This window comes from Jaculus jaculus, chromosome 17, assembly GCF_020740685.1.
Source record: "Jaculus jaculus isolate mJacJac1 chromosome 17, mJacJac1.mat.Y.cur, whole genome shotgun sequence".
In the NCBI taxonomy this organism is placed as follows: domain Eukaryota; kingdom Metazoa; phylum Chordata; class Mammalia; order Rodentia; family Dipodidae; genus Jaculus; species Jaculus jaculus.
In genome coordinates this window covers 16,703,994-16,721,968 of record NC_059118.1, presented here as the reverse complement: position 1 = coordinate 16,721,968, position 17,975 = coordinate 16,703,994, and the positions used below count along the sequence as shown (strand labels likewise).

The following is a 17,975-nucleotide window of genomic DNA, read 5'->3' as shown; positions in this document are numbered from 1 at the left end:
GGCAGCATGTGAACCAAAAAGTAATGTTAGCTGGGTGTGGTGACTCATGTCTGTAACCCAGTACTTGGAAGGCTTGGGGGTTGGGGAGGCACTAAAAGATTATTGCCAGATCTAGGTCTGCCTGGGTTACATAGTGGTTTCAGGATGCCTGGGTTCCAATGTGAGACCATGTCTCAAAACAAACATACAGAAAGCAAACAAACAAACAAAAGCTCAACAAAACAAAAGCAGTTGAGGGTGTTGGCTCATATTTTAAATCCCAGCACTTGGAAGGCTGAAAGAGAATTGCCATGCCAGCCTGGACTACAGAGTTTCACATCAGACTAGGCTAGAATAAGACCTTGCCTCAAAGCCGGTCCTGGTGACACACTTTTCATCCCAGCAATCGGGAGGAGGCAGAGGTAGGAAAATAGCTGTGTGTTCGAGGCCATCCTGAGAGTACATAGCGAATTCCAGATCAGCCTAGGCTACGTTGAGACCCTCGTAAAACAAACAAAAAAAGACCTTGCCTGAAGACAAAAAATAAAAAATCCAATAAAACAAAATTCAGGGGGGCTGGAGAGATGGCTTAGCGGTTAAGGCGTTTGTCTGAAAACACAAAGGGTCACGGTTTGATTCTCCAGGATCCACATAAGCCAGATGCACAAGGGGGTGCACGCATCTGCAGTTCATTTGCAGTGGCTAGAGGCCCTGGCACACCCATTTAACACCCATTCTCTCCCTCTCTCTTTCCATCTCTCTACCTCTTCCTCACCTCAAATAAATAAGATATATTTTAAAACATTCAAAAGGTAACTTTAAGCTTATGACAACCATGTTTAAAAGGTTCAAAGCAACATTTACACTTTGTTACCCAACAAATCCCAAACCAGTAACCAGTTTTGCACTCAACTATCTCATTTGTGATCAATTTGAAATTACGAGATTTGTGTTATTTTCCGTATTAAATCTCGGAACTGCAGTGTGTTAATATCTACGCTGAAAGTACATCTCAATTTGGAGCAGCCACGTTTCAAGGAAAAGTTTTTGGCATCAGGGGCCTGGAGAATAACCCCCGCCCCCCGCCCGCACCTCTCTCCCCCCCCCCCCACCTCCGGGTTCCTTCCCCGCTAGCAGCGGGAGAGCCTGAGGCCCCGCCCCGCGCCCCTCCCAGGTGACGTCATAGAGCCCAGCAGTCAGGCCCGCGGGGTCGACGCAGGCTCGGGCCGCGTGCGCCAGGACGCTCGCATCCTTGGGGCTGGTAGATACCCAAGCTCTAAAAGGAAGCGGGCGGCCATCACAGAAGAGCAGAGGCGGGTCCAAGGGCCGCTATTCGCTAAGGCATCCACGGACGGACGAGACGGGCGGCGACAGTCCAGACCCCCCACGCGTACCTCGCCAACCGCCCGTCGCTCGCGCCGCTTCCACTGAGAGGTCGAGTCGCCGGGCTCAGCGCTGATTGGTTGGCGGTGTTCCTCAGCCCGCCCCTTCTCCTCGCTTATTGGTCGACGCGGCGAGCGCTCCGCTGGGTAGGCGGTGGCGGCGCTCCTCCCTCGTGCCGGCCTTCAAGAGGGCGACGAGGAAGCGGCCACCACCCTGCGCCCCGCCCCTCGGGCTTGCTCTGTGGCTCCCTGCTTCTCCCGGTCCTTTCCCGGCTTCCCTCCGGCTCACGCTCCGGCTCGGCGGCGGCTGTGGGTGAGTGTAGACGCGGCGAGGCCTGATCCGAGGGGCGGTCTCCTCACTGTCGTTGGTGTTGTGGGGGGCGGAGGAGGAGGAGAGGGTTTGTTGGTCGTCCGTCAGGGGGATCCTCCGCGGGGCCCGTCCGAGGCTGAGAAGGGCGTTGGCTGCTCGCCTGCGGGGAAGCGGGCCAGAGGAGGGGGCGCCCGGAAGGGAGGGGGGTCCCCGCGGGCGTGTCCTTGGGAGTCGGCGAGGAACTCTGAAGTGGGGTTGGGGGCGGGGGCCGTAGGGATGAATGCGAGCTGAAAAGATCCTGTGTCGGGGGGTCTGGGATGGTGGAGCCTCTGGCTTGTGCATGGGACTGAACCCCCAAAGAGATCGCTTGCAGCCGGGACACTGGGTGGGTGGGGTTGAGGGGTCTTTCCCTGGTGGGGCTTGGCTGCTGGGACTTGGGGTGGGGCGCCCGTCTGTGGATGTTGGGGCAGAGACAAGCCTTAGCGTGTGTCCAGTCCCGGGGTCCTGGGTGGGGCTCTGCAGGGTGGTCTGCAGAACCTGGGCCTGGCCACGGGAGTGCGTAGTCATCGCTGTTACGGAGACCAAAGCATTGTCGTGTGTGTTCGGTGGCGGTAGTGTTAAGGGGCTGGGGAGTGGGTGGGTGGGTGTCCTTGGCACGGGGACTAGGTAAGGAGCAGACTTTTGGAAACGTTACTTCGGAGCAGGGATTTTGGGTTTTTTAGCACATGGAGCAGCCTGAGGGTGTTGCCTGAGCGCAACTCGAGTGAAGTTGCTAGGTGGTGGAGTTTGCGGGTGTGTATGGGGCTATGTTGAGGGGTGGTTGCTGACCTCCAGGAACGTGCAGATGAAATGCGTTTTTCTGTGTTTGGAGAAGAGACAGTGATTCCCTGTATGTAGGTTTGGGTTTAAAGTGGACAGATCCGGGGGTGAAGCCTTTATCTCTCTCAGGGAAGATTAGTGTTACCCGGATTTCGGCTGGGAACCCCCTTTTTTCCTTTTTCTCTCCGTTGGTCCAGTTACAGTATTGCTCCCCAGGGCCTCTCGATTCTTTCCCAGGCTGCAAAACTTTGCAGTGTTTCTGGTTCTGTGTGTGTCTGTGTGTGTGTGTGTTTGTCTGTCTGTGTCTGTCTCTCCCGCCCATTTCTCTGCTGTTGCGCTTTTGGCCACTGCCTCTGCTCTTTCCCAGGGATGGTTGTGGCATTGCATCAGGGGATATTTGTGCTTGTAATTTGCTCACTCAGCCCAGGAGGAGGGAGAATAGTGTGGTGCAGAGATTGGGGGTGGGGGCGGTTGCTGTCAGCTTGGCTGGGTAGGCAGAGAAATGGGCGGGGCGAGGGAAATTCTCTAGGCCTATAGGGTAACAGTGCCCAGTCATCAGCGCACAGATTCAAAGACCAGCAACGGCAGCAGCTATTTTTATAAATCAATCCTGAATCCAAGTTGAGCACATGGATTTAGAGTGAACAGTTGTCATGCCCTAACTATTACAGGCGGGTGTTTGGTAGACAACACTAAAAGAGTTGCTAAGCAAGAGGTTCCATGTGTACAGTGCCGCAGGTCCTTGCAACTTTGTAACTGCTTTTCTCAGCTTCCTAGAATGGGGCTGCGTTCAGGTGATGGCTTTTAAATTGATGGAGCTTGACAGTTCATACTCCTCATGAAGTATTTTACTTAATCATACTCTTCGTTTTAAATTTAGCTTATGGGACTGGAGAATGGCTCAGCAGTTAAGGCACTTACCTGCAGTGCATAGGACCAGGGTTCTATTCCCCAGCACCCACGTAGAACCAGATGCACAAGAAAGCGAATGCATCTGGAGTTTGTTTACAGTGTTTGGAGGTCTTGGCATGCCCGGATTCATTCTCTGTCTCTTTCTTAATGAATCAGTAATTATCAGAAATAATAAGGCAGTTGCTTTTTGAGCACTTCCCACCTCCCAGGTACTAGTTTTATTTCTTTTTGTTTGTTTGTTTATTTTTATTTATTTATTTGAGAGTGACAGACAGAGAGAAAGAGGCAGATAGATAGAGAGAGAGAGAATGGGTGCACCAGGGCCTCCAGCCACAGCAAACAAACTCCAGACGCGTGCGCCCCCTTGTGCATCTGGCTAATGTGGGTCCTGGGGATTCGAGCCTAGAACCGGGGTCCTTAGGCTTCACAGGCAAGCGCTTAACCGCTAAGCCATCTCTCTAGCCCTAGTTTTATTTCTTTACAGAGGAGGAAATTCTGACTGGAAATAATCCATACAGATAGTTCAGTGGCAGAAGTAATATCTAAATCATGGCACCTCTGACTTCCACTTAGAAATTCCATAATTTTGGGTCACAGGGCATGTTTCAAGTGCTTGGGAATATGTTCATGCAAAGCAAACTTGATAAATCAAGTTCTAGTATATGTTGAAATTATTAATGTCATGTACACAATTGGATTTAATTATCTACTGAAGACACCTCCATTGTTCTTGGCAGCCTCATCAGTAATAGAAAGCAGTTGATTATAGAATTGGAATGAGGACACTGAGTGTTTGAACTTAGGTCATTCTGGTTTGCAGGCAGCTGCCTTAACACGAAGTCTTTCCAGCCCTGTTTCTTTTCTTTTCTCCTCCTCCGCTTCTTCTTCTTCTTCTTCTTCTTCTTCTTCTTTTTTTTTCGAGGTAGAGTCTTACTCTAGCCCAGGCTGACCTGGAATTCACTATTCACTATCTCAGGGTGGCCTCGAACTCATGGAGATCCTCCTGCCTCTGTCTTGCAAGTGCTGGGATTAAAGGTGTGTGCCACCATGTGTGCTGGCCCTACTTCATTTTTTTGAGATGGGGCTCTTACTCTGTAGCCCTAGCTGGCCTTAAACTCATGGTATCCTGCCTCAGCTTCCCAACGTCTGGGATTTCAGACATGGGTGACTGTGCCGCCTTGGGGATGTGTTGTCAATTTCATCATCCTTTTTTTTTTTTTTTTTAATTTTATTTACTTGAGAGAGGTAGAGAGAGAGAGGTAAGGAGAGAATGGGCATGCCAGGGCTTTCAGCCACTGCAGACTAACTCCAGATGCATGTGCCATCTTGTGCATCTGGCCTACTTGGATACTGGGGAATCAAAAGTGGGTCCTTTGGCTTTGCAGGCAAATGCCTTAATTGCTAAGCCATCCCTCCAGCCCACCATTCAGATCATCATCATCATCATTATTATTTTTGGTGTTTTGAAGATGGGTCACTCTAACCCAGGCTGACCTGGAATTTATTATGTAGTCTCAGGGTGGCCTCAAACTCAGGGTGATCCTCCTGCCTCTCTGCCTCCCGAGTGCTGGGACTAAAGGCATGCACCACTACACACAGTATTTTTTAAAATTAACTTTAAATTTTTAGTTTAATTTGAGAGAGAAAGAAGCAGACACACAGAGAGAATGGCTACTCCAAGGCCTCCTGCACTGCAAACCAACTCCAGACACATGTGCCAGTTTGTGTATCTGGTTTACATGGGTGCTTGGAAATCCAACTCAGACCATCAGGCTTTGTAAACCAGTGCCTTTAAGTGCTGGGCCATCTCTCCAGCTCTGTTGTCCCTCCCACCCCCAGGCAGGGTCTTACTCTAGCCCAGGTTGACCTGAAAATCACTGTAGTCGTCTCAGGGTGGCATTGAACTCACTACAATCTTCCTACCTCTGCCTCTGAAGTGCTGGGATTAAAGGCATGTGCTGCCATGCCTGGCTTTAAGATATTTTTTAAAAAATATTTATTTATTTACTTATTTGATAGAGAAAGAGGGAGGGGAGGAGAGAGAGAGAGAGAGAGAGAATGGGCGCACCAGGTCCACCTGCCACTGAAAACGAATTCCAGACACATGCGCCCCCCCCCCCTTATGCATCAGGCTAATGTGGATACTGGGGAATTGAATCTGGGTCCTTTGGCTTTACAGGCAAATACCTTAACAGCTAAGCCACCTCTCCAGCCCTTAATTTTAATTAATTATTTATTAAAATTTTTTTGGTTGATTTTTATTTATTTATTTGAGAGAGAGAGAGAGAGAGAGAGAGAGAATGGGTGCATCAGGACCTCCAGCCACTGTAAATGAATTCCAGGCGCATGTGTCACCTTGTGCATCTGGTTTACATAGGTATAGGTACTGGGGAATTGAGCCTTGAACCTGAGTCCTTAGGGTTCACAGGCAAGCGCTTAATCGCTAAGCCATCTCTCCAGCCCCAATTTTTATTTATTTATTTGCAAAGCGAGGGGGGTGGAGGGAGGGAGGGAGGGAGGATGGGTGCGCCAGGGCCTTTTGCCACTGCAAATGAACTCTGAACTCCAGACACATGTGCCAGTTTGTGTATCTGGCTTTATGTGGGTACTGGGGAATCAAGCTCAGGTCATCAGGCTTTTGCAAGCAAGTGCTGTAACAGCTGAGCCATCCCTCCAGACCCTTGTCTTGTTTTTTTAGGCAAGGTCTCACTCTACCAAGGCTGACCTAGAACTCCCTATGTATGTAGCTCAGGCTGGCCTTGAACTCACATGCATCCTCCTACCTTAGTCTCCTGAGTGCTAGGATTATAGCATGAACTACTCTTTTTCTTTTCTTTTTTTAAATATTTATTTATTTTCAATCAGAGAGAGATAGTAGAGAGACAGTGTGTGTGGCATACCAGGGCCTCTTAGCCTTTACAAATGAACTCCATATGCATGAGCCACTTTGTACATCTGGCTTTATGTGGATATTGGGGAATCGAACTCCAGTCATTAGGCATTGCAGACAAGACCTTACCCTCTCCAGCTCTTATTTATTTATTTTGGTTTTTCAAGGTAGGTTCTTATTCTAGCCCAGGCTGACCTGGAGTCCACTATTTAGTCTCAGGCTGGTTTTGAACTCACAGCACTTCTCCTGTCAGCTTCTGAGTGCTGGGATTCTTTGCGTGTGCCACCGTGCCCGGTTCAGTTGTTGGTCTTTCTAGGTAGGTTTTTACTCTAGCCCAGGCTGACCTGGAATTCACTCTGTAGTCTCAGGGTGGCCTCGAGCTCACTGTAATCCTCAAACCTCTGCCTCCCAGGTGCTGGGATTAAAGGCATGTGCCACTATGCCTGGATCAGCCCTTATTTCTTTTTCAAGGTAGGATCTCACTCTAGCTCCTGTTGACCTGGAACTCAAGTCTGGGAGGTTGATCCTAGATCCTTTGGCTTTGCAGGCAAAACACCTTAATCGCTAAGCCATGTCTCTAGCCCTATTTTTATTTATTTAATTTGTTTTATTAAAAAAATTATTTTTGTTTATTTATTTGAAAGTGACAGAAAGAGGCAGATATTTGTGTGTGTGTATATATGTGTGTGTGTGTGTGTATGCACAGAGAGAGGGGGGGGAGGGAGGGAAGGAGAAAGGGAGGGAGAGAATGGGTACGCCAGGGCTTCTAGCCACTGCAGACGAACTCCAGTCCTCTTGTGCATCTGGCTAATGTGGGTCATAGGGAACTGAGCCTTGAATCGGGGTCCTTAGGCTTCACAGGCAAGTGCTTAACCACTAAGTCATCTCTCCAGCCCCTACTTTTTATTTTTTTGAGGTACGGTCTCACTCTAACCCAGGCTGACCTGGAATTCACTATGTCACCTCATGGTGGCCTCTAACTCATGGCGATCTTCCTACCCCTGCCTTTCATGTGCTGGAATTAAAGGCATGCGCCACCATGCTTGGCTTATTTTTATTTATTTATTATTATTACAATTTTTAAAAGTTTTTGAGGTAGGGTCTTACTCTAGCCCAGGCTGACCTGGAATTCACTTGGTAGTGTCAGGGTGGCCTTGAACTCATGGTGATCCTCCTACCTCTGCCTCCCAAGTGCTGGAATTAAAGATGTGTGCCACCATGCCTGGCTGTCTTATTTTTATTTTTTAAAACTTATTATCTATTTGTATGTGTGTGCGCATGTGTGTTTGGGCACTGTAGCTTCTGTTCCTGAAAATGAATGCCTTTCAGGCTTTACATGGGTGGCTGGGTGAATTGAACTGGGAATGGCAGGCTTTATAAGCACATACCTTTGGTGAGCTATATCCCCAGTCCCTTTGTCCCCCAACACCGCAATCTAGAAGAATCTTTTCATGTAACATAGCATGCTTGTGTTAAAATTCTTAAATGAATATACAAATAAGGTTATGTTATACGTTAGTCATTTTTCTATTGTTTGGCAACACTGAAGGAAGCACCTGGGATTAAAGAAGTAATAAAATTCAAAATGGCTGAGTATAATGCAAGAACAATTGCTGTTTCCAGTTGTAGAACCTAAACCTCCCCCTCCCAGAGCCTCAGAAACCCCAAACAGCAATCTAAGTCAAGTTACAGTCTCTACTGGTGACACCCTTCTTCTTCCCCCCCACCCCCCTTCCCCCAGTACCCTGGGCTTGAATTCATGGCGATGCTCTTACCTCTGCTTCTCTAGTGCTGGGATATTAAAGGCACGTGCCACCATGCCCAGCTGAGAGGAACATTTATATGTGGGCAGCATAAATACTTGGTGGGTATAATACATCAGTTTAACCAAGCAACATCAGTAGGTTTCCCCCCAGGGCCTATGACCTCCCCAGCCATAGGTTTTTGATTAGATTTTCAGTAGTACCATGCATGAATTTTTCCTCCTGTGGATCAGGCCACAAAACCAGTCAGAGAGCATTTGTTTTTCCCCATAACAGAAATGCCACCATTGTACTGGTTGGCACATTTTGCCTGGCTCAGCAGTAGTGGTGTTTGCAGGGTCCACTGCTGGTTAAGACTGTTGATGAGGGCTGGAGAGATGGCTTGGCGGTTAAGCGCTTGCCTGTGAAGCCTAAGGACCCCGGTTCGAGGCTCGATTCCCCAGGACCCACGTTAGCCAGATGCACAAGGGGGCGCACGCGTCTGGAGTTCGTTTGCAGAGGCTGGAAGCCCTGGTGTGCCCATTCTCTCTCTCTCCCTCTATCTGTCTTTCTCTCTGTGTCTGTTGCTCTCAAATAAATAAATAAATAAATTTAAATTAAAAAAAAAAAAGACTGTTGATGACTTTTTTTCTTTTCCAACATGTTGCATAGCATTTTCCAACACTATGACAGCTAATTAACAGCAAGGAGGCTCCCCCACTGTGGCTCCAGCTTCATTTCTCACTGTCCTGTAGCCAAAACATGTGGTATCTTCAACTTAGGGTCTTGCTGTCTAGTTTTGGTGGACAACCAAGAACTGTGTTGTTTTGGGAATATCAAAGAATTCTCTGACCAATACCTCAACTGGGAAGTGTCCAACCTCTGGCAGTGAAATTTTTCTATAACAATCTGTGGCTTCTGGGAAAAGCATTATCCACCATCTACCTCTACAGGATACTTCTGCTCAAACTCTCTCTCTCTCTCTCTTTTTTTTTTTTTTGAGGTAGGGTTTTACTCTAACGCAGGTGACCTGGAATTCACTATGTAGTCTCAGGCTGACCTTGAACTCACTGTAGTCCTCCTACTTTTGCCTCCCAAGTGCTGGGACTAAAGGCATGGGGCACCACACCGGGCTTTCCTTACCACTTTTGATACTAGTGTTGGTGAAGGACTTTTGATGTTTTTATAAATATGTATCTTTGGATAGAAGTCATTTCGTATTAAAGAGGGATGATATAATTCAGATATCATAAAACTTACTATATATATGTAGATTTGTGTGTGTGTGTGTGTGTGTATGTATATGTGTGTTATGTATGTGTGTGTGTGTGTGTGTGTGTGTGTGTGTGTGTGTGTGTGTGTTTTTCCCTTGACTAGAGTCTCTAGCCCAGGCTGATCTGGAATTCACTATGTAGTCTCAGGGTGGCCTTGAACTCACAGTGATTCTCCTACCTCTGCCTCCTGAGTGCTGGTGGCAAAAACTTACTTTTTTTTTGTCCCGGACGTAGAGTCTCACTCTACCCCAGGCTGACCTGGAATTCATTATGTAGTCTCAGGGCCACACTGGGCCCTTGTTTGTTTTTTTTGAGGTAGGGTCTCACTCTAGCCCAGGCTAATCTACAATTGACTATAGTCTGAGGGTGGCCTCCAACTCATGGCAATCCTCCTACTTCGGCCCCCTAAATTCTGGGATTAAAGGCATATGCCACCATGCCTAGCTCCAGATACATGGGCCACTTTGTATACTTAGTTTTACATGGGTACTGGTGACTCAAACCCTAGTTGTTAGGCTTTGCAGGCAAGCACCTTAACCACTAAGCCATCTTTCCAGCACTGAAGCTCACTATTTTAAAACATACAATTTGGTGGTTTTAGTATATTTATAATGTTCTGTAACCATCACCACTACTTAATTCCAGAACATTTTCGTCATTCCCAAAAGAAATCCCATACCCATTAGCAAGCAGTCTCACCCCCATCTCCTGATGACAACTAACCTTCCTGTCTCTATTCTGTATATCATATAGATGAAGTCACACAATAAATGGTCTTTTGCATATATATATATTTGGCAGGGGTTAGGGTCTCACTTTAGCCCAAACTGACTTGGAACTGACTTTGTAGCCCCAGGCTGGCCTCGAAGTAATAGCAGTCCTCCTAAGTTAGCCTCCTGAGTACTGGGATTCAAAGCATGTGCCACCACGCCTGGCTGTATCCTATTTCTTTCATTTGGCATTTGTTTTTAGGTTTATCTATATTTTAGTTTTGTTAGCATTTGTGTGTGTATATGTGTGTGTGTGTTGGTGTTTTTACTGTAGACTTGGCTGGCCATGAACTCATGACAATCCTCCTACCTCAGGCTTCTGAGTGCTGGGATTAAAGGCATGATCCGCCATGCCTGGCTTCAGCAGCAATTTTTATGTATTTATTAATGTTTTTCAAGGTAGAGTCTCACTCTAGTTCAGGCCGACCTGAAATTCACTATGTAGTCTCAGGCAATTTTTTTGTTCTCTTTCAAGGTAGGAAGGACCTCATTCTAGTTGAGGCTGAATTGGAACTTAATCTCTAGTCCTAGGCTGGCCTTGAACTCAGTGATCTACCTACCTCTGCTTCCCTCCCCCAATGCTGGGATTAAAGGCTTTGTGCCACACCAGGCCCTGCTTCAGTATTTAAATTTTATGCCTGAATAATCACTATGTAGATAATCTTTTTTTTTTTTTTTTTTTTGTATTTTTGAGGTAGGGTTTTACTCTAGTCCAGGCTGACCTGGAATTCACTATGGAGTCTCAGGGTGGCCTTAAACTCTTTATTTTATTTATTTATTTGTTAGCAGAAAGAGAGAGTTACCAACAGACATAGAATGGGTGCACCAGGGAGGGCCTCCAGCCACTGCAAATGGTCTCCAAATGCATGTGTCCCCTTGTGCATTTGGCTTACGTGGGTACTGTGGAATTGAACCTGGGTCCTTTGGCTTCCCAGGCAAGCGCCTTAACTGCTAAGCCATCTCTTCAGCTCCAAAGTAGGCTTATTCATTTTTTTTTTTTTTTTTTAATCGAGGAAGGATTTCACTCTAGTCCAGGATGACCTGGAATTCACTATGTAGTCTCAGGGTGGCCTTGAACTCATGGTGATCCTCCTACCTCTGCTTCCCAAGTGCTGGGATTAAAGGCATGTGCCATCACGCCCGGCCTCAAAGTAGGCTTTAAAATATATATGTATGTATGTATGCAAGCAGAGAGAGAATGGATGCATTAGGGCCGGTAGCCAATGCAAACAAACTCCAGACACATGTGTTGCCTTGTGCATCTGGCCTATGTGGGTACTGGGAAATTGAACCTGTGTCCTTAGGTTTTGCAGCAAGTGCTTTAACCACTAGCCATCTCTCCAGCCCTTGAATATTTTGTTTTTATATTTTTATTTATTTGTTTATGAGAGAGAGAGAGAAAGAGGCAGAGAGAGGTACAGGGAGAGAGAGAGAGAATGGGCATTCCAGGACCGCCAGCCACTGCAAACGAACTCCAGGTGTATGTGTCCCCTTGTGCATCTGGCTTATGTGGGTCCTGAGGAATCTAACTGGGTTCCTTTGGCTTTGTAGGCAGACACCTTAACCTCTAAGCCATCTCTCCAGCCCTTGTTTTTTTTTCAAGGTAGAGTTTCAGTTTAAGTCAGGCAGACCTGGAATTTATTCTGTAGTCTCAGGATGGCTTTGAACACAGCGATCCTTCTACCTCTGCCTCCTGAGTGCTGGGATTAAAAGTGTATACAACCACGCCCGGCAGTCCTTGAATATTTTTTCCAAACTTTTATTATTGACACTTTTCACACATATACATAATATATTTTGGTCATAATCATCTTTTATTATCTTCTTTCCACCTCCTTTCCCTCATACTGAACCCCTTTTTCTTTCAAAGTAGTCCTACTTTGCTGAACTTTTTTCCCCCCTTCTCTATCATCTATGATAAAATGTTGATGGACCCAGTATTGTGTGGGTCTTGTGTAGGTAATGAGGTATACTGTCAGGTCATAAATGTAAGGTCCTCTTCCTGTCTGGAAGAGAGCACTCCTCCCCATCCTGTAGTGCTCTCTGAACTTGGAGGATTTGATCGAGATGTCTCATTTAGCGCTGAGCACGCCACAGGCACACATATTCACATCACTCTGATGAGTTTTGAGTTTCCCCAGTAGTCACCACCTTCTGCAAAAAGAAGCTATTTTGACCAAAGATGAGGATAAAACTATAGACATAAAAATACAACAGTAGCTGTGGTGGCACACACACCTTTAGTTTCAGCACTCAGGAGACAGAGGTAGGAGGATTGCTGTGAGTTCAAGGCCCCCCTGAGACTACATAGTGAATTACAGGTCAAACTGAGCTAGAGTGAGACCCTACCTTGAAAAACCAAAAAGAAAAAAAAAAAAAAAATGGCAGTATTAGCTTCCCCCCAGGCCTGTGACCTTCTGGCTATAGAATTTTGACTAGGTTTTCAGTACCAGGCATGAATTTTTTCCCTGGAGTAGGGATCTAATCCAACCAGAGACCAGTTGATCACCCTCATAACAGTTACACCACTGTTTTTTCTTTCAGTTTTAAAATTTTTTTTTGGTTTTTGAGGTAAGGTCTCACTCTAGCCCAGGCTGACCTGGAATTCACTAAGGAGTCTCAGGGTGGCCTCGAACTCACAGTGATCCTCCTACCTCTGCCTCCCAAGTGCTGGGATTAAAGGCGTGCGCCACCACGCCCGGCTTCAGTTACACCACTATTGCACCCGTGGACACATCTTGCCTGGCTGGCCAGTTGTGTGGCTTGCAGGGTAACTGTTGATGACCTGTCTTCTCCAGCAGCTGGCAAAGCACTTTCCAGCACAATGACAGCAGAGAGAAGGCTTCCAGCTTAGCTACTTGATTTCTCAATATCCTTTGGCCAACGCATGTGGTGTCTTCAGCAATAAGGTCTCACTATGGTGGGCAACCAAGAGCATTGGTAGTACTCTGTATTGTTTTAGGAGCCTTAGGGGCCTTCCTGACCTTGAATTTCTGCTGCTTCCTCCTCCACTTCCTGAATGCTAGATGTATACCACAAGGCCTAGTTTTATGCAGTTCTACTATCTCAGGACTGTAATGCATGCTAGGCTTTCTACCAAGTGAGCTACACCCCTGAACCTAACATTGATCTTTTAAACAGTGTCATTGGTACTGTTTAGTCATATACCTAAAATAAAAGGAGTGTGAATTACTAAGAATGAGGCTTTCTGATATAGCCACTTGCCTAGTACTCAACCAATTTAGCAAGTTCTCTTTTAGCAGGTTGATTTGGGCTGGGTGTATTTTAAGAGTGAGTGTCATCAGGCTACCCAGGCAGCTGTTCTTTAGCAGGCTGAAGTGGGATAACATTTATAATTGGGACAAAGGAAATATTTGAAGGACATTGTGAACAACCTCTGAGTCCAGATTCTTAACAACTTTAAATGCTGGTATAACTGAGGCTTGCTGAGATAGATGCCTTACAGGCAAACCATCCAGCTTAATCCAGGGATTTTGGCCAAGGGCAGTGTTGTCTTTCAACAATGAATTATTGCTCTTAGAGTCTGAGGTAGTCTTGATAAAATGAAATTTTGTAGTTTTGTGTGTGTGTTTGGTTTTCCCAGATAGGGTCTCACTGTAGCCCAGACTGACCTGGAATTCACAGGGTGGCCTTGAACTTTAGATGATTCATCCCCCTACCTCTACCTCCCCAGTGCCCGAGTGCTGGGATTAAAGGTGTGCATCACCATGCTCTGCAACTTTGTAGTCATTAATGGCAGATAACTATAGTGTTGCAGTAATAGTAGCAGACTGGATGTCAGAAGGTTCTTAGTTCATGTTCCAGTTTTACCACTGAATTTTGGGATATAACAGTGAACCTATTTTTTTTTTTTTCGAGGTGGGGTCTCATTCTAGCTCAGGCTAACCTGGAATTCACTCTGTAGTCTCAGGCTGGCCTTGAACCCACAGTAATCCTCCTACCTCTGCCCCCCCCCCCTGCCGCCCTGAGTGCTGGGATTAAAGGTGTGTGTCACCATGCTTGGCTTTTTAAATTTTTTTGTTTATTTTTATTTATTTATTTGAGAGTGACAGAGAAAGAGGCAGATAGAGAGAGAGAATGGGCGCTCCAGGGCCTCCAGCCACTGCAAAAGAACTCCAGACGTGTGTGCACCCTTGTGCATCTGGCTAATGTGGGTTCTGAGGAATCGAGCCTCAAACTGGGGTCCTCAGGCTTCTTAGGCAAGCGCTTAACTGCTAAGCCATCTCTATAGCCCTTGTTTCTTTTTTTTTTTTTTTTTAATATTTGAGAGAGATTGGGAGAGAGAATGAGCATGCTAGGGCTCCAGCCACTGCAAACTAACTCCAGATGCATGTCCCACTTTATCTGGTTTATGTGGGTCATGGAAACTCAACCTTGGGTCCTTAGGCTATGCAGGCTTAACTGCTAAGCCATCTCTCCAGACACCTATTTTCATCCTTTCTTTTTACTTTTTTTTTTTTTTTGCTCTTTGAGGTAGAGTCTCACTTTAGCTCAGGCTTACCTGGAATTCACTATATAGTCTAAGGGTGGTCTCAAACTCATGCAATCCTCCAAGTTCTGTCTCCTAAATGCTGGGATTAAAGGTGTGTGTCATCATGCCCAGTTTAGACCCCTATTTTCTTATTTACAAAATCAGTGCCAATAATTCTGTGCAGGTTTGTGAGAATTAAGGAATATGTAAGTAGGACAGATAATCTTGCATTACCTCTGCATTCCATTGGGGTGCATCCACCTCTCACAAATAAATAATTTCAGCTCTTCTATTAGGTCTCTTTTTTTTTTTTTTCTTTTTTTCAGGTAGGGTCCCATTCTAGCCCAGAATTACCAGAAATCATTATGTAGTCTCAGGGTGCCCTTGAACTCACAGTGACCCTTCTACCTCTGCCTCCCGAGTGCTGGGATTAATGGTGTGCACCACCGTCCCATCTTTATTAGGTCTTAAGAAATATTTATTTATTTGCAAGAAGAGAGAATGAGAGTGGGAGGGGAAGGGGGGGGGAACATCAGGGCCTCTAGTCATTGCAGATGAACCCCAGTTGCATGGGCCCTTTGTGTACCTGTCTTTGTGTGGGTGCTGGGGAATCAAATCTAGGCCATCAGGTTTTGCAAGCAAGTGCCTTTTGGGTCTTACATATGGTAAATTAATGAACATATTTTTCTTTCTGGTCCAGGCTGACCTGGAATTAACTATGTAGTCTCAGGGTGGCCTCGTTGTCATAGAGATCCACCTACCTCTGCCTCCTGAGTGCTGGGATTAAAGGTGTGTGCCAGCATGCCTGTCCTTGATTTTTAATTTGTTACTTTTTTTTTTTTGTTGTTGTTGTTGGTAGGGTCTCTTTCTGGTCCAGGCTGACCTGGAATTCACTGTGTAGTCTCAGGGTGGCTTCAAACTCATGGCAGTCCTCTCACCTCTGCTTCCTGAATGCTGGGATTAAAGGCGTATGTCACCACACCTGGCAAATATTTTATTTTTATTTATTTACTTGAGGGGGGGAGGGAGGGAGGAAGAGAAAGGAGGCAAAGAAAGAGAGGGAGAGAATGGGCATGCCAGGGCCTTTACCCACTACAAATGAACTCCAGACCCTTTGTGTGCATATGCGCATTGCACACTTGTGTCACTCTTTCTGGCTTACATGGGACCTGGAATTTGAACATGATTTCTTAGGCTTCACAGGCAAGCACCTTAATTGCTAAGCCATCTCATTTTTTGTGGTTTTTCGCGATTGGGTCTTACTCTAGCTCAGGCTCACTTGGAATTCACGATGTAGTCTCAGGGTAGCCTCTGTCTCCCAAGTGCTAGGATCAAAGGTGTGTACTGTTATGTCCCACTGAGACATTTTTTAGTCATGCAGCTCAGGGTGACCTGAGTGTATAGTTGAGGATGACCTTGAATTTCTGGTCTTCCTGCCTGTACCTCACAAGTGGTGGAATTTCAAGTATGGTCTACCATACCTGATTGATGTCGTGCTGGGGATTGAACTCACGACTTTGTGCATGCTAAGCAGGCCCTCTATCCAGTCAGTAAACTGTGGTTAAAGAAAACATTAGAATTGAGTTTAATATAGTCTGGTTTTGAGAGTTATTTTGCTGTATTGTTTTCAACATTTTTATCTTGGTTAAGGGTTATTTATTGAATGTGTGTATCCATAAAAGTTATTCAGAGATTTTGTGTTGTGCGTTTGACTGACTTGAGGTAACTTTGTATTTTATACCTTATTTCATTCTTCTCCCATAATAATAATAATAACCTTAATATAACAGTCTTTAAATTTTTTAAAAACATTATTTGCAAGCACAAACAGAAGAAAGAAAGAATGATTATGGGTACACCAGAGCCTCTGGGCACTGCAGGCTAACTTCAGAAGTATGTGCCACCGCTTTGTGTATCTGGTTGGGGAATCAAATCTGGGCCATCAGGCTTTGCAGGGAGATGCCTGTAACACTGAGTAACCTCTTGAGCACAGTCATTTTTCTTTTTAAGACTGAGATTTGCTATGTGGCCCATGTTGTCTTAAGGTTCATTTCTCATGAGTTCCAAGATTATAGGCATGACCACCACCTATCTCCTCATAATAATCAATGTTAACATTTTAATCTGTGAAATGAGACAGTGAAAACAGTGGGTGGTGCGGGCCTGTATTCCCAGCACTCAAGAGGATGGTCAAGAGGGTCAGAAAATAAAGGTCATCCTCAGCTACATAGGGAGTTTGAGGCCAGTTGAGCTACAGTAGACCCTGTCTCAAAAACAATAGGGTTGGAGAGATGGCTTAGCAGTGAAGCCTAAGGGCCCAGGTTTGATTTCCCCAGTACCCATGTACACCAGATGTACAAGGTGGCTCATATGTCTGGAGTTAATTTGTAGTGGCTAGAGGCCCTTGTGTACTCATTATCTATCTACCTCTTTCTTTCTCAAGTAAATAAGTAAAATATTAAAATAACAACAACAAAAACAAGATGATGCATGTCAGAGAAATTGAGGACCTAAGGTTGCACAGATAATAAAAAGATTCAAGGGATAGAGAGATGGTATAGTGGTTAAGGTGCTTGCCTATAAAGCCTAAGGACCTATGTTCTGCTCTCCAGATCCCATGTTAGCCAGACTTACAAAGGTGAAGCAAGCAGTAGGTTGCACATTCCCACTAAGTGGTACAAGTGTCTGGAGTTCTCTTGTGGCGGCTGAGGCCCTGGTGCACCAAATATTCTACCCCCCCTTCTTGCTTGCTCGCTCGTTCACTCTCAAAAAAGAAAAAAAAGTCAAGTCTAAATTTGATGTTAGGGTATGGGTTCTTTGAAAAGTGCAACAAGCTTGCCTGGGAATTCCTTTTAGTCTTCTTGTGTGTTAAACTCAATGTTGTACAGTACTTGTGCTTTTAACAGGGAGGCCCAACATCCAAGGCAAGTACATGAGATTGTAACACAAGAGGGTAGTGGCCTGCTTATTATCTGTGGCTTTCTTATGTTGGTGTAATGGGAGATTATCAGTGAGCTCATGATCAGGTTACAGCATTGCACCTCTATATCTGTTTTTGTTTCAGACTTAATATTGTGTTAAAAATATTTTATTATTATTATCATTTTATTGAGAGAGAAAATGGGCATGCCAAGGTCTCCAGCTACTACAAACAAACTCCAGATGCATGTGCCACCTTGTGCATCTGGCTTACGTGGGTCCTGGGGAATTGAACTAGGGTCCTTTGGCTTTGCAGGCAAATGCCTTAACTGCTAAGCCATCTTTCCAGCCCTTGTCTGTTTTTTTTATTTGTTCTTTTTCTTTTCTATTTCATCTTTTTATCCTTTGTACACACACTCTCTTTCTCTCTCTCTCTCTCTTTTAATCTCTTTTGTGAGATAGATAAACTGGAGATGACTTCCTATA

At 45.6% G+C, this 17,975-nt stretch overlaps 1 protein-coding gene across 9 annotated transcripts in view; it reads left to right on the top strand.

The window, feature by feature from the left end:
• Positions 1 to 1,523: 1,523 nt before the first annotated feature.
• Positions 1,524 to 17,975, top strand: part of Map4 (microtubule associated protein 4) — a 157,767-nt gene continuing 141,315 nt past the window's right edge. For 5 of the 9 annotated variants that reach the window (XM_045136878.1, XM_045136881.1, XM_045136880.1 and 2 more), the window contains exon 1: positions 1,525 to 1,674. The gene's annotated coding sequence lies outside the window, so the exon portion shown is untranslated. Of the gene's footprint in view, positions 1,675 to 17,975 lie in introns of all 9 variants that reach the window. The other 4 variants (XM_045136884.1, XM_045136883.1, XM_045136882.1 and 1 more) reach the window with 1 other exon arrangement.